We start from the raw sequence: 16,123 nt of genomic DNA, 5'->3' as shown, positions 1-16,123 counted from the left end.
ATTGAAAAGATTATGTGAATATATCCAAAGAAATTTTTAAGGACACAAGTTTCAATGTCTTTCATAACTTTTTTTCATTTTATCTCTCACACCTTATCTATGTGCATGTCTGACAATATTGAATTTGCATTACAAAAATATTCATGTGTTTGAGATTTTTTAATTTAATATTTTAATTCAATGCTTGATTTCCACTCATATTATAATTCATCTTTTACTACTTATTAAATCTTTACTTTCCAGTTTTAAACTCTTGATATTGAAGAGAATAAAATAGATGTGAATAAAATGTGAAAAGATACAAAGAAATGAATAGGCATGAATTGATGTATTAAGTCTCTTTTTTTTCTCTTTCAAACTGAAAATATAGGTGGACATGAGGGTAGGAGTAACACTATAAATAACCCAGTAATCTTGGAGATAGCATGAGTCAAAATATTAAAAAATGTATATTTTCAGAGACAGAATGATCTAGGATTAAGTAGGAAATAGCATATATATTTCTCTAGAGTGTTTTGCCTGACTTATATGCTAAAAAAGAGTGATTCAGTTATCATATATTTTAGAAAAGTAACATTTGCATTCTAGCTGACTCTGGGTTTTGCATTTCCAAGAGCTATGTGGGAGGGTTGTCCCCCTCTCCCCCAACACTGCCCCAATTGAGGATACGACCTGCTGGAGATGGGAAGAGGAATTAAAAGACTAGGAGCCTAGGCCAGAATGTTAGACAAGGTAAGAATCTCAAAAATAACAAAAAATGCAAAGACATTCCGTTGGTGAAAATTATTCTACAAGGCTTCTGTTTAATGATTTCTGGGGACCACACATCTTCACACAATGTCAAACAGTCAAAGAGCTGTTTTCACATCTGCGAGGGAGAAACTAACTCTCTCCCTCAATCCCTACAACACTGCTTGTCCAGTTTAGAACCACGGTCTTCCCGGCCTCCTCCACTATTAGGCCCAACGCCAGCCTGAAGAGGGCTTTTGCAGGTGGTATTGCACCTGACTCAAAGGTCCTTTAGTAGCTGCCTTGCCCCTTTGGAGCTGCATCAAGGTTCAGATTCAGTTTGGAAGTGAAACAGTCACTACAGTACATCAGTAAATATAGTACATCAGTAAATAAAGAACATTTTTATGCCAGTCATGAATTCACATGACAATCTATAGACGTCCATCCTAGTTCTCTAAGAACACCACCTGATGAGGAGTTCCTGTCCACGATTTGCACAGCACAGCCAACTACTCACTTGTAAGGATATGGGTAATTCCTGATAAGTGTCCAATTGTCATCTTGAAATAGGGGACATTTGGAGCTGTACAGGCTCCTATAGTAAATGATTAATGTGTATTTTTCTGATCCTGACAGATTCCAAAAGAAGAGCAGATTGCTACCCATAAAACTAAGCAACGTCAATGTGGAATTACTGGAAGAATCCGAAAGTCTTTGCAGAAATGCTGTGCTTACTCCAATGTTTCTCAAAAACCAGCTATTTTAAAGGGACCAGGGTCAATATAAATGAAATAAATGGAGGCTAAGATAAAATATGTCAGAAAATTTGCCGAAAGGTTATTTTAAGGTGGCATGTTAAAAACAATAATGGGCCATTAGGCTGTCTTGTTAAAGGCATTAAAGTCACAGGCACAATGTATGAGTCACATGGGCAAGATTTTCCATTTTATATATAAAAACTTTAATATTGAATTTCTGGTAAAAGTAAAATGTTATAATTTCTGTGTTATTATTATAAATATTTAAATTAAATTGTAGGCTGAAGAGTAAGCAAACTATTAATGCCTCTAGAAACTTGCTATCAAAATGCCACATATTATAATTAACATTACAATACAGACTTTAATGTAATTTTTCTTTATAATTAAGTATGCATTTAAAAAATCTTTTGGCTGATCATTTTACATTCAGGCACATTGCTTTTTTACAAACAAGCATCCTGTTGTCAAAGGCATTAGTAATTAATTTACTTTAATAACAAAATTTGAGCATCTCCAATGACTAAGATAAGGCACTAGATAATTTAATGATGTATAAGAAATGGTTACCTCACCTTTTAATGTGGAATTGAAGACAGATGCTTGATATATGAGGTATACGCCCTATGAGCACGGCTTCATCTATTTTGTGCAATGCTAAATCTCCAGAAACCTGTAACAAAATCTACCGTATAGAAGAAACTCAAGCACTGTTTGTTAAAAGAGGAATTATTAATAAATTCTTATTGTTTGAAAAATTACTTGAATGATAAATTCTTACAACCCTTTTCTGACTCTTACGCACGATTTTGGAGGCTATATTTTAAATTACTAATTAACTTGTTTAACTTAACTTTGCAATAATCAACATTGAAGAAATCTGACTCCTATTAACTCTTTATGGGCAGTTGATAATAAAGAAAAATGTACTTTTAAGGGACATAGAGTATTTTGTGGTGAACTTGTTGCCAAGAAAAATTACCTTTGCATTTTGAACGTATTTATTCACTTTGTTTGTTTACTTATTTTGAGTTTTAGGTGATTAGTGGTATAGCATCAACAATAAAAAAGACTACATGTAGATAAAGATACAGATATGGCTAACTTCCATTTAGGTACAATTCTCATGACATCTGGTTAAACCACCTGCTTCTTCCCGATGGAAACTCAGGCTCTTTAAATGGTTTAGATTATTTTAGTTTAAATATCTTAGATATACCATATGGGATTTTTTTTTGCTTACAATATTTATACCGTCACACAATGACTATGTAATTACTTTCTGAATGTCTTACATTGTCATATTTTTAAATCTCTAAAGCTAATCGAAAAAAAAAATCTATCCATCCAGCAGCACTCAGGAGTTCAGAAGGAGCTGACTGGTAAGTCCTGTGCTGGGGTACTGCAGGGCCCCAGCGGGCAAGCTGTCCTGTGCTACTTTGGAGCTCCATAATACAAAGTCATGTCTTGAATGAGATGAGGGGAAGGGTGCGTTTGGAGAATAAAAGGAAAGAAGCAGAGTATGGCATAAGACTCCGGATGCTAGAGCTTATAGATGCTTTCATTGCAGGAAACTCCTATAAATGACGACGGTACATAGACTAGAAGTGGAAGGCAGAAAAAGACCCAGATCACAAGTACGGATGTGATCTGTACTCAGAACATCACGGGTGAGATTACTGAAAACAACTGTTGGGAGTTTTGTGATTTAATCCCATTGACTGGATCACTGAACAGGACATTTTTCACTTCCAGCTTTCGTGTTTTTGGCTGACCTCGGAAATCTCATGGTTTTGCTTTGTGACACATGCTTTGTGGAAAAGCTGTTATTTCTGCTGCTCTGCATTGCCCTGTCTCTACTGAACTGCTGGGCTTCTGCAGAATTTAGAGTTTCAGTGCAGCAAGCAAACACAGGGAAATAATGCAATGCTATATAGCTGGAGCACTGGTGATGACAATCCATTCCGGTGTTAGTGGCTGGGAGGGAGAGGGACTGCCACCCAGTGTTTTCACAGTACCTATTTCAGACAACATCTAAACCGACAAAGGCGAGTGGGAGTGGGACGGGGAAGAAACAAGGGAAAAAAAATAGATTCCATTTCCTTGAGGGGGTAAAAATAATTCAAAAGTATCTGAAAAAGCTTAGGTATGGTAATTCCCTATTCCAAACATATATAAGTCACAGGCAACCTTATTCTTTGGTTTCTAGGCACTTTTTTGAGTTTAGCACAATAGGGAGAAGAAAACTGGAGGTTAGTGAATCCAGTGGGGCAAGAGGTGAAGAGGACTAAATTTCATTCAAGACAACAAGGAAAGTACAAAGAATGCAGTTTCTCTTTCATGTGCTTTGATCGTCTTTCCTGTTTTACCCTTAATGAATACTTTCTCAAAACTAAAAATAAAACACTGCATTCTATTAAGTTGTGCTCTTCCTCCTAGGGAATTCTGAATGGCTAAGTGTGTTTCTCATCTATGGATGCGACTATATATTTTCATATGTATAGCTGACGCACATGTCCATGGTCATGTGCATTTTCTTTTACTGAGAGTCAGGCAATGGTCAAGAGAAAGAGGAAAAAGGAGTCCACACTGAAGACCAAAAGCAAATGTTAGTTTCCTCAAATCACGTTTACAATTCTGGCAACTGGCACTGACCAAACTCAGTTTGGTGTGTATCAGAAGATTTGCAGTTGTAGCATCAGAGCACACACGCGCTGTGAGAAGCCAGGAGTAAGGCAGGTAGACGTTCCCAATCGTCCACCTGGTGCTACAGAGGAAGCTCTTCTGCAGCCCCACATAGCAGCTCCTGGCAGGCAATGGGCTAAGAAAGACACTTATTGACAAGAGAGAAACATTTCTTGTCAATAATTAAGGTGCACCATGTGCGCATACTCGGGGTGAAATTTGGTTTTTCATTCCAGATAACATGCCCACAAGGTTTCATATTATTCTAATTGGAGAATAATGAAATAAGAGATGTTATCCCAGATGTCTTTGATTTGATTTTACCAGTTTGCTTATGCCTTACACAAAGGCCACACATGTATGCCCTCATAGTGCATGAGCACACATTACTCAGAGCTGTATTATCAATCCTTGATGCTAGTCACAGCTTGCTTACTTCCGAGTGGGACCTTTGCCATTGTAGAAAGACGCTAATATATACATGGTCAGCAACTGTACTCATTACAAATAAGCTTCTCTCCAACTAAATGATTTAAATAATCATATTAATAAATACATGATACCCGTACGTACAAGTCACCTTTTCTCCCCCACTGATGGCTTTGATTACTTTGACAGACTAAGATACGCTAATGATACAAATTAGGAGCAAGAAGAATTAAAAGGGTGTTTAACTCTGATGCCAGGCTGTCAATTTCCTATAGTGCTACCAACTTACAGATAGATGATTAAAATTGTTTCGTTTAGGAATTTTGAATATTTTAAAAATTGAATGGGTTTCTGGGGGAGGAAAAAAGAAAGAAAAATCTATGCTTAGCTAATTAGACATCCTATTTGATTTAACAATAGAACAGGATTATTCTTTGAGCATTAAGCTCATCCTGCATTACTATAAGAGCCTACATTTTCTATTACAAAATGTATTTGCAAATTTTGCTCAGTGTGTTTGGCTCATTCCTTATATTTGATATAATTCAGATGTTTTCTTTAGTTACAAATGTATACAAAGAGGTGGTCATTTATTCCTTAATTCGTCTCTAAAGTAATCACTTACAAAACATGAAGATAGATACTTTTGGTAAGCCCCAGGTACATGAAATATGGCTTCTTTTTCTGTGGGGCTAAAAATCTAGCAGAAAAAAAATGGCACATGTACACAAATAATTATCTATCATAGAATTTTAGTAGTATACACACAGCTCTTAGATTGCAAGGAAGTACAGTATGGAACTTGGATTTTTCAGACAGACAGTATAGTTTTAAGCCTTAGTTTTGTCACTATGTAGCTATATAACCACCTTGAGAAATTTACTTAATTTATTTGAGTCCCTATTGTTATCATTTGTATGATAAAATAAATAATAATACCTATCTGTCAGACATGTACAAACATTAATTGAGCCAACACATGTGAACTGTTTAGAACAGAGACTGGTACCTAGTAATTGCTTATATTGTCAAATGAGCCAGTTCTGAGGGTCACTGGAGTGATACACTACTCTCATATTCTATATGTTATAAAAAATGTTCAGAAAATAAAAACACTGAGAAAAAAGTCAGGAAAAAAATCAGAAGTTGCCTAAATAAGTTAGCACTCATCAGTGAGTTTAGCTGAATGAGGATAGAATAACACAAAGAGCCCCATGTTGGAAGTCAGAACTTTCATATTCAATCCCATCTGGGAGTTCCATGACCCTGGACAAGTTACTTTGTGTTTCTGAACTTCTATCATGTATAGATAGAAAATGGAGGACTTAATCATCTTCAATTTCTTTTAAGTGTAAAATTCTGAATCATTTCACTTACTTTTCTTATTTATCTGAGTTTTAGAGAAAAGAGTTTGCTCCATTAAAAGGATTATTAAAGTAGATGCAGAGGACTTGAAGACGGAAACAGCTGATGACATTTGCAGCCCAAACGCAATTTTTGTTTTTGTGTGATTTTTTTATATTAGTTATAAGGTTAGTTCACTTAGCAACTTAAAAAAAATAGTTGAGATATTCTGAACCACCATATTTCCCTAGAAAATGTAATAGAAATAAAACTAATATTTTGTTCTTTAGCTGGACAAGTTACAGATCTGTATTTTTTAAGAAAAAGAATTATACTCTCATTAAATTAAATAATAATTTTTTTAATAAGACTTCAAGTAACACAAAATAAAGCATACTTTTATTCATTTCAGTTTACCAGGCACATTTACATACATGATTTTATTATTTCTCACAACTACACAGAAAGATCAGTGTGTTTTTAATATCTTTGTTGTACTCCAGATCTATTCTCCACACCTCCTCATCCCTTCTACTTCTCTAGATCAGCCTCCAAAGACCATAAAAATAGACTGCTCTTCCACATCAAAAAATTGGGGTAAGAGGGCTCCTGGGTGGCTCAGTGATTGAGCATCTGTCTTTGGCTCAGGTGATCCTGGGATCCTGGGATCGAGTCCCACATCGGGCTTCCCACAGGGAGCCAGCTTCTCCTTCTGCCTATATCTCTGCCTCTCACTCTGTGTCTCTCATGAATAAATGAATAAATCTTTAAAAAAAGAAAGATTTGGGCAGAAAAGAAGGAGAGTGGTGTCAGATTCCTTCTTTCCATGTTTCCCTCTTATAAAAGGACTCCAGTTGACTAAAGGTCTGCTTTACAGATTTTCTTTCCTTCCAGGTTCTTCAAGCCTGAGGATGGAGACAACTCTCAGGTCCCTACACTATTCCCCACAGTTTCTCTACATCCCATCACATTACTGTGATTACTATTTTTTAAATAAACTGTGACCAAGTTATCCAGATTTGAGTGTGCCATTTCTAGTGTTCTATAAACTAAGAAGCTGTATTTCAGCCTTGTCTAAAGCTATTAGTTGAAAATGTCTACAGAAGACAGGACATCATTCCAACCCACAGCCTTTGTACATGCTTCTGAGTTTCCTTTCTTATCAATTAAACATACTTTTTTTATAGCCACTATGTGTATTCTGAGAAATACATTGAACATTCTGAGAGGCATAAAGAAATGAAGAAAAAACACCTGCTTTCATAAATATGCCAAGTCTACAAGTATATACATATACGGCAGCAATATTTATATTAGATAAGAACCCAAAGTACCCCATTAGAAGTGTAAAGACCTTCTTGAGTAGAAATCTGGGGTCTGTCACCTACTAGATGAGTAACTTTGAATAAATGACTTAATGCTTTGAAATTTAGACTTTTCTTCATGGCAAAAAAAATTATATGTTATATGAGGTTTGTGTTTTAAAAGAATTTCTAAGTACTCTGTGTGTATGTGTGTGTATACACATTAATTATATTGTGAGTTTTTAAGGTTGGAAGATGCTGTCACCATGAGAATATGCAATGATCAAAAATTTTTAGAAAAGCAAGTCTAATACACATTAAACAACAACTAATACTGTCAGATTCTGTGTGATAAATAGCTACAAATGTCAGGTGTGAGCATTAACATTTCAGTGGATGAAAAGTGATTAAAAACAGTTTTCTAAAATAGAGGTGAATTTAAGATCAGTCTTACAGAGTGGGAATAAAATTTAATTAAGTCTTCAGAGCTAAAATATATTTTACAGAATTCCTAAATTCTACCTTTCCAGAAACTGAAAAATTGGGTAATTTATTTCAGCTACCTGGGTCTACTAAGTCAGAATGAAAAATATTCTGTTTCGATATCAAAGGCATCCTTTAAGTTCTTTGTGTTGCTACTGGCAAAGCCCTCATTAGATAGAATTTTAAATGACTTCTGATGAGGACAGTCTCTAGGGAGTTTCTGATTTAGGACAAATAAGTCCAAATATTCTTCTCAGGCATACTTATCCAATTGAAACAGATTTATTGATGCCATTAAGGACCATCTTACACTTTAAAACATATCATAATGATAGTATCCCTCAGGATATATATAAATAAGCCACTTGAGACCTCTTGATGATGGCGATGAAGATGATGATGATGTTGAAATAAAAGAGGGTAATAATAATAAAAATATTTAATATTAAGTGAGTGCTTACTTTCAGCAGAAAGCATGATGACTGTCTTAATATGTGACCTTATTTCTAATCATCTCCGTGACACATACTAGAACAATATAACGCATACTGTAAATTATAATTCTTAAAGTGAGGAAACAGGCAAAAAAATTATATTTAAGTTATAGAGCTAATAAAAACTGAGGTCAAATTTCAAATCCAGAATACCCACAGACATTGTAGACATTGTAGTTATTTTATTTTCCTATGGTAAATTCTATTCCTCTAGTCTTATATAGCAATGAACTTCATGATTCCCCCAAACCAATCATCAAATATCATTTTTTCTAGCCAAAGGGATATAGTTAACCCTTTATTCAACAATGTTTAAATATTAACTAAGCATCTACCAAAAGCCAGATTCTATTTTAGGCACTGAAGCCTTGATAGTGAAAGAAGCAAAAAAATCCCTGCCCTTGGGAAGTTCACATATAGTAAGAGATTGACCTATAAACCAAAAGAAATATAGGTATAACAATAATATAGTTGTTAGGATCATAAACTTTGAAATTAGAAGATAAAAATAGAAATATTGAAAAAATAATAATAATAAAAATAAAAGTATCGGGCAGCCCAGGTGGCTCAGAGGTTTAGCACCGCCTTTAGCCCAGGGTGTGATCCTGAAGACCCAGGATTGAGTCCCACATTGTGCTCCCTGAATGGAGCCTGCTTCTCCCTCTGCCTGTGTCTCTACCTCTCTCTCTCTCTCTCTCTCTCTCTCTCTGAGTTTCATGAATAAATAAATAAAATCTTAAAAAAAAAAGAAATATCATATGATCCAGTAATTCTACTCTGGATATTTACCCAAAGAAAATGAAAATACTTAATGAAGAAGAAATTTGCACCCCTATGTTTATTGCAGCATTATTTACAATATTTACAATATCCAAATTATGAAGGCAACCTAAATGTCCATCAATATATGGTGTATAAGGAAGATTATATATATATAATATATATATATTATATATCTCTGCACCCATGTGCATGCACGCACAGTGGAATATTACTCAGTCAAAAAGGATGAGATCTTGCCATTTGCAACAACATGGATGGACCTGGAGGTTATTATACTAAGTGAAATAAATCAGAGTGAGAAAGATAAATACCATATGATTTCATTCATATATGGAATTTAAAGAACAAAACAAATGAAGCAAAAAAAAAAAAAAAACCAGAATCAGACCTATAAATATAGAAAACAAACTGATGGTTGCCAGAGGGAAACCGATAGGACAAGGACAAATAGGTAAAGGGGTATGGGTGAAACAGAATCTAAGTTATGGGATGAAGAAATAACAGGAATAAAAGGCAAAACATCCACGTCGAAGCAACTAGAGGGTATTTTGCTGAGTGAAATAAGTCAATCGGAGAAGGACAAACATTATATGGTTTCATTTATTTGGGGAATATAAATAATAGTGAAAAGGAATAGAGGGGAAGGGAGAAGAAATGGGTGGGAAGTATCAGAAAGGGAGACAGAACATGAGAGACTCCTAACTCTGGGAAACGAACTAGGGGTGGTGGAAGGGGAGGAGGGTGGGGGGTGGGGGTGACTGGGTGGCGGGGACTGAGGGGGGCACTTGATGGGATGAGCACTGGGTGTCATTCTGTATGTTGGCAAATGGAACACCAATAACAAATAAATTTACTATTAAAAAATAAAATAAAAGGCAAAACATACAGAATATGGGTCAATGGTATTATAATAGCATTGTGTGCTAACAGATGGTAGCTACACTTTCGGTAAACATTGCATAATGTATAGAGATATCAAATCACCATTTCATGCACCTGAAACTAATGTAACACTATGTGTCAATAATACTCAGAAAAATTTAAGGAAGATACGAATTCAAATTATCCTCCATCACTTTCTATCAATGATCTTGGAAGAGTTATTGAATCTCTCTGAAATGCAGTCCCTTTATCTACAAAATAAATATGATAATATCCAATTCTAAACATATGAAATAATATTTATGAAGAGCTTACCACAGCACTTAGAATAGTGCTCGATACGGAAGCTGTTTTTAAGTGCATCTCGGAAGCTGACATACAAGTACTGAAGTAGGAATGATTACACGTGCACACCCCTCCTAGTTGCTCACACTTATTTCTTATATTTCTGGTCTCTCTTAAAGCTATAATTTCTTTCAGGAAAACTTTTAATACTAATTAATTCTATTTCCACAAAAACTTCTTCACCACCCTCATCAACAGACTAATCCTTAACTCATGAGCCTTAAAATTCTCTTAAATTAATTTTGTTTTGTGTTTGGTGTTTGCTGATTATCAGCCCTGCTCTTTATAGTGGCTCAGGAAAGAATCTTTGATTCAACTAGGACAATTAAGCTTTCGGTGGACTCTGAGAAAGAAGCTGGCCTCGTGTTGTACTCCTGTCTCTGAGGTGGGTGAATGAGAAGCGTAAATCTGTGGCAGTCATTTTGCAGCTCGGAGAGAAGCCAGGCTGAAGATGTGGCAATGCCCTGAGCAGCTAATGCAAGTCAGTCTTGATTTATGCCACCCCTGGATCCTCTAGTTATAAAAGTCAGAACAAACAAGCAAAACTCCCCCCATATCATGTATCATTTAAGCCAGTTTGAATTACTTTCTTTTTAACTGAAACGTAGAGAGCCCTAACACACACAAAAGCTGCTCCTTTATAATAGGGAAGAGAAATCAAGGGGAGAATAATTAAGAGGAGAATATATTTTGCATGCCTTTTATTCAGCCAGGTGGCACAATAAAAGACCAAGTAGAAGCCAATATGCGTCTCCAACCCGCACCCTGAGCCAACCTCGGGCTTACACGGCTTTCACCCTGTACAAACCCACAGAAGCTCATGAAATGAGAATGCTAAGTCCTTGATTACAAGGCCACTGTAGTCTCTAAACATTGTTTGCTAATATTTAGACAATCAAATGCTGTAATTTAAAGTCTCAATCTTGAGGTTCTTTACCTTTTACCCCCCCGCCAAAAAAATGCAACAAAAAATAAGATGGCAAAGAAAGGATCTCGGAAAGTTCTTAGCCACGTCTGATGTATTTACAACGTTGTATTTTTGGTATTATTAAATTCTTTGTTCCTCCTTTCTTCAACAGGAATATATTAATGTTGTTATGGAACTGACATTATATTGCTTATCTCCGAGAAACCTGTTGTGTTTGTGTGTTTGTCTTTGCTGCAGTCTGTTAACCACACCGAAATGGAATTCTGGTGCGGGTTGACTCACATAATTGTAAAAGTTATCATATGATTTTTTTTTTAGTTAAACATGTCAGGGAAGAAATATGCAACAAATAATAAAATGGATGCAAACACTCATCAATCAAGAGCTGCCTGCCACTTCAGTGCTACTAGAAGTGTCCTCAGAGTGACAGCCCAAATGCATGTTGGCAGGCCAATCAAAGCCTTAGAAATAAAACAAAATGTTTCATACTGGCCTCTCAACTCTCTAAGGCTGTGACAGTCTGGTTGCAATTTCATTTTTTTGTGTTAGTTTGGAATTTCTTTATTAAATCATTTTCATTCTGCCCGTTTTGCTGTCACATACATGCCAATACTGTCGATGGCTATAAGAAGTAGTGTATTCGTAATCTTCGGAGAACAGTGTTCTTTAGACATATTGGTGACTTATTTTAAAGCCCGATGATAATATCGGCATTTTTTATTCTTTCACAAGGAAAGTTATATAATCACAACATTAAAAAGAACTTTAAAACCAAAGAAGGAGACGAGAAAAAATAATTTTTTATTCATTTCACCACTATTCTTTTGCTTATAAGCTGCAGTTCTTTTTTAAAGTGTATAAATATAAAGAGGTATAATGGAACAGAAATGCTACAATTAACATCTACACTGCTCTTAATTTGCCTTAGTTTTGGCTTGAGAAGCTCAAATGTGCTTGCTGTATTTATTTACAATGGGGTTACTTTCTTTCATTGGTTCAGTCATAGATTGTCATTTTAATAACAAAGGCTTCAGAATGATTTGTAAAGTTTTAGATCTGCCATTGGTCTAGTTTAGGACATATGAAGCATGGCAGTGAAAGGAAGGGATCTTGTTAATGCATAAGGATGAATAGAAATTTCCATTTCGATTTTCATTTCAAGCTGGGAAAGCAGATGTATTCTAAGAGACAGCACCACTGAACTAAATTCTTCTTTGCACCCAGCATTTCTCTCTTGAGGCAAATATCCTTTTCCTTTTTTCCTAAATAATTCACAAATTGCTTCTGCACAGAGGCCAAAGAGGGTCAGAACAAAATTCAATTACCTCATATCACTATATTCTCCTCTTACAGGGGAATGCTGTGGTATGAGGTTTGCTATCTTAATCATATATGAAGGTTAAATGCCAAACAGATGATTATAAAATTTGAGGGTCAGGGGAAGACCAGCTAATATTCTGCATGTTTTATTTTATTAAAAAAGGTATGCTCATTCTTACTTTTTATTTATCTGTCATATAATTCTTCATTAAATCCTTCTCAAACTACCCTTTTCCAGGGTTTTCCTAATTATCTATGCCAACACAGACCACAAACCATGCCCCGTGTCACGTTGGGTCTCATCAACATGTCACATCGTGTCCTGTCACTTTATAGAGCACAGTGTGACAGATGAGATTCCAGAGCGAGGACTGCATTATCTCTTGGCAAAATGAAACATGAAAAGAAATAGATTTCTCATCTGATTTTTTCTTTCTATCTATTTGCACTTATACACACCATATGGAATTTTCCATAAGATTTTTAAAGTTCATTAGAGTTAAATAATACTAACTACATATTCTTCTAACCATTGACTTTTTTTTAATTTTCTTTTTTAAATTTTTTTAAACTCCAAGAGCAGTGGTTCTAATCAGGGTCTAGTCTCCATGATGAGAAATAAGAAATAGGAATTGAATTCTGAAATACTGTGTTTACCACTATTTACTGATTCCTTGTGAGGTTTACATCAGCTCAGCAAGTTAGGTATGGTAATATGCACTATTCCTATTTCAAGATAAAAATAAAGAGGCACAGAGAGACTAAATGATGTGTCCCAAGTGATATAATGTGTAAGCAAAGACTAGAAGAGGTTTTTCTGTTTCTCTATGAGGCCAGATAACATGTGCAGGGCATGCTTATTGTGCATGAATGTTGAAAGTATAGAATCTCACTGTGCAATATGTTAATCTGTGTCATCTTCAAAATTTTTATGTGATAAGCAAAACTCTGGCCCCGCTGGTCTTTGTCCCCTTGTGTAACACCTGCGAATTTATCATGTTACATGGCAAAAGAGACATTACAAATATAATTAAAGTGACAGATCTGGTGACCTCAACATAGTGAGATTATTCTGGATTATCTGGACGGCCCAGTGTAATCCCATGAGCTCTTTAAAGCACAGGAGGACATCGGAGAGATTTGACAGAAGTCAGAGAGATTTAAAGGACAAGAAATATTTGAAGCAGTGTTACTGTCTTGAAGATGGTGTGGGCAACATGTCAAAGAAATAGGACATCAGTACCAAAGCCACAAAGAACCAAATTATGCCCAGAAGCTAAATAAGCTTGTAAATGGATCCTAGAATCTTTAGCTAAGCACTCAGCCAGGATCACTTTGGTTTACGCCCTGTTAGACCCTAAGCAAAGCCCACCTGGATTTCTGACACATAGACACTATAAGATAATAAATGGAAACATTTTTAAAACGATAATAAGTAGTTACTGTTTTAAAACACTAAATTCAGAGTACTTTGTCACAGCAGTAATAGAAAATTAATGAAATATGGAGCTTGTTTCTCATTGCCATAATGTCAGTGAGTTCTATATGCAGAGTTTGAGTTTTGTCTCATGTAAAAATGGAACAAATATTGTCTTCTGTTGGTCCTCCTGTTGACTCTAATTAAGTCAATATAGTTAATAAACCTGTGGTCCAATTCCTCATGGCCTATTCTGTTCCACTGTCCAGGTATTTCCACTGTAGAAGGAAACCAGAAATTTCAGAAAAGCTGAAGTCTGTTGCCTTGTACCCCTGTCAGGGTTGACCAGGGACTTCACCCTTGCGGTCAGTCTTTTGCTTCGCTTGGATCTTCTTATACTGGCAATGACTCAGGAAGGTGGATGTGCTCCACAGGAGAGAGGAAAGCAAAGTTACAACAAAGTGACAGGATAACCTTTTGTTATATCAGACCGTGTGTTCTTTATTTACTGTAATTCCCTTATTAGTCTGTGGACTCTCTCCTTAAATTAGATGTGAGGCTGATTCATCTGGGGCTGCAGGAAAGGGTTGTCACATTCGAAAAGAAAACAAAAAATTCCCAGCTTTGAAATTCAAATTAGGTCTTTGGACCTCTTGGTCCAAACAATAGACTAAAGATGATATTCATGAGTTCTAAAAGCTAAAGCTCAGCACATTGAAGGACTCTAAACATTTATGTTATAAACCAAAGACTAACAACAATGTTAAATGACACAAAACAGAAACAAAAGTCAGTTCCAAAAGTATATGGGCCGCTAATAAGGTTGGGGGAAGGGTGACAAAAATCCTGGAAGTGGAGGGATTTCTTGCCTTCCTCACATCCCTCCACTCCATCCCTTCCTTTCAGTCTTGGGAGCCACACAGAATTTCTTCATATTAGCATGGGGTGAAGAGTATGGGAAAACAAATGAAGGCATGGACCTCTGAACAGATAGAAGCAGCCACACAGATTTTCCCCCACCCACCCCTTTACAGTTTATCTGGGACTGAACTATATATATATATATATATACACACACCATACTATATATCTATGTATGCATGTTTTTTTTTTTAAAGTATGCTCTGTGCTTGTTTTGAACTCACAACACTGATATCAAGACTTGAGCTGAGATTGAGTCAGACACTGAAGTGGCTGAGCCCCCTAGGCCCCCCAGGATATATGTATTTTTTTCTTGTACCTGTAAGAAGCCCTAAAAATGGCTCTGGCAGCCAGGAAAGAGAGGCAGGGAATTCATGTCAAAATGCGGAGAGGGGGAGTCATCCTCATGTGATAACTTGATGGGATATTTATTTTTTTTGCCTTTCACTCCAATTTTGGAAACTTCAAATTTCTTTTCCATTTTTAGGAACATGGTCATGCATTCAGATTATCTTGATTATTTTATTTCAGATATTTTTTAGCTATTCGTAGCAGAAGGGTTTTTTATTTGGTCCATCTGTCATCTCAGTGGAACTGAATGTGATACTCAAAATTTATGGACATCTTTTAAGTGATCACTTAAAACAATGTCCCCAAACCTCTGCTATGGCCTGTTTAAAAAGTGGTAATAGAGGTAGACTATGTAAGTCTTCTTTTAGTTTGCAGAAACCAATGTAGGCTACCAGCCACCCCAGGCTCCACTCAGCTCCTAAGTGGAGAGATCTTAAATCTAAGAAGCTAAGATCTTAAATCGGCACCTCCTGGGCAGCCCGGGTGGCCCAGTGGTTTAGGCCGCCTTCAGCCCAGGATGTGATCCTGGAGACCCAGGATCGAATCCTGCATCAGGCTCCCTAAGTGGAGCCTGCTTCTCCCTCTGCCTGTGTCTCTACCTCTCTCTCTCTCTCTCTGTCTCTCATGAATAAACAAATAAAATCTTTAAAAAAATGTTATAAGAAAAATCAGCACCTCTTTAGCCTATTTGTGAGCATACTACATTCCTCAGCACACAGGTTAGAAAACTCTGATAAATAAGATTAATGTTCTGCTATCTCCATTTCTTATCATTTTAACAATATAATCTCAGCACACTTGTTACAACTAGTCTTTGTATCTATTTGCTTATATTGTAACAACAGTTATACTTTCCACTCCACTTCCTATATTTTCTTTAGAATTATCAGTTCATTTTAAAACATTTTGAAAAGAAAAACAAGTAATAAAATTAACAGTAATCTTAA

The 16,123-nt window shown here is 35.9% G+C and overlaps 1 long non-coding RNA gene across 1 annotated transcript; it reads left to right on the top strand.

Moving 5' to 3' along the window:
- Positions 1 to 614: 614 nt before the first annotated feature.
- Positions 615 to 2,253, top strand: LOC140597722 (uncharacterized). Its single transcript, XR_011999583.1, has 2 exons — positions 615 to 732; positions 1,369 to 2,253. It is a non-coding gene; the product is annotated as an uncharacterized lncRNA (long non-coding RNA).
- Positions 2,254 to 16,123: the final 13,870 nt, after the last annotated feature.

The sequence above is a fragment of the Vulpes vulpes genome, chromosome 1 (assembly GCF_048418805.1).
Source record: "Vulpes vulpes isolate BD-2025 chromosome 1, VulVul3, whole genome shotgun sequence".
NCBI lineage: Eukaryota > Metazoa > Chordata > Mammalia > Carnivora > Canidae > Vulpes > Vulpes vulpes.
This window is presented reverse-complemented; position numbering and strand designations above follow the sequence as displayed.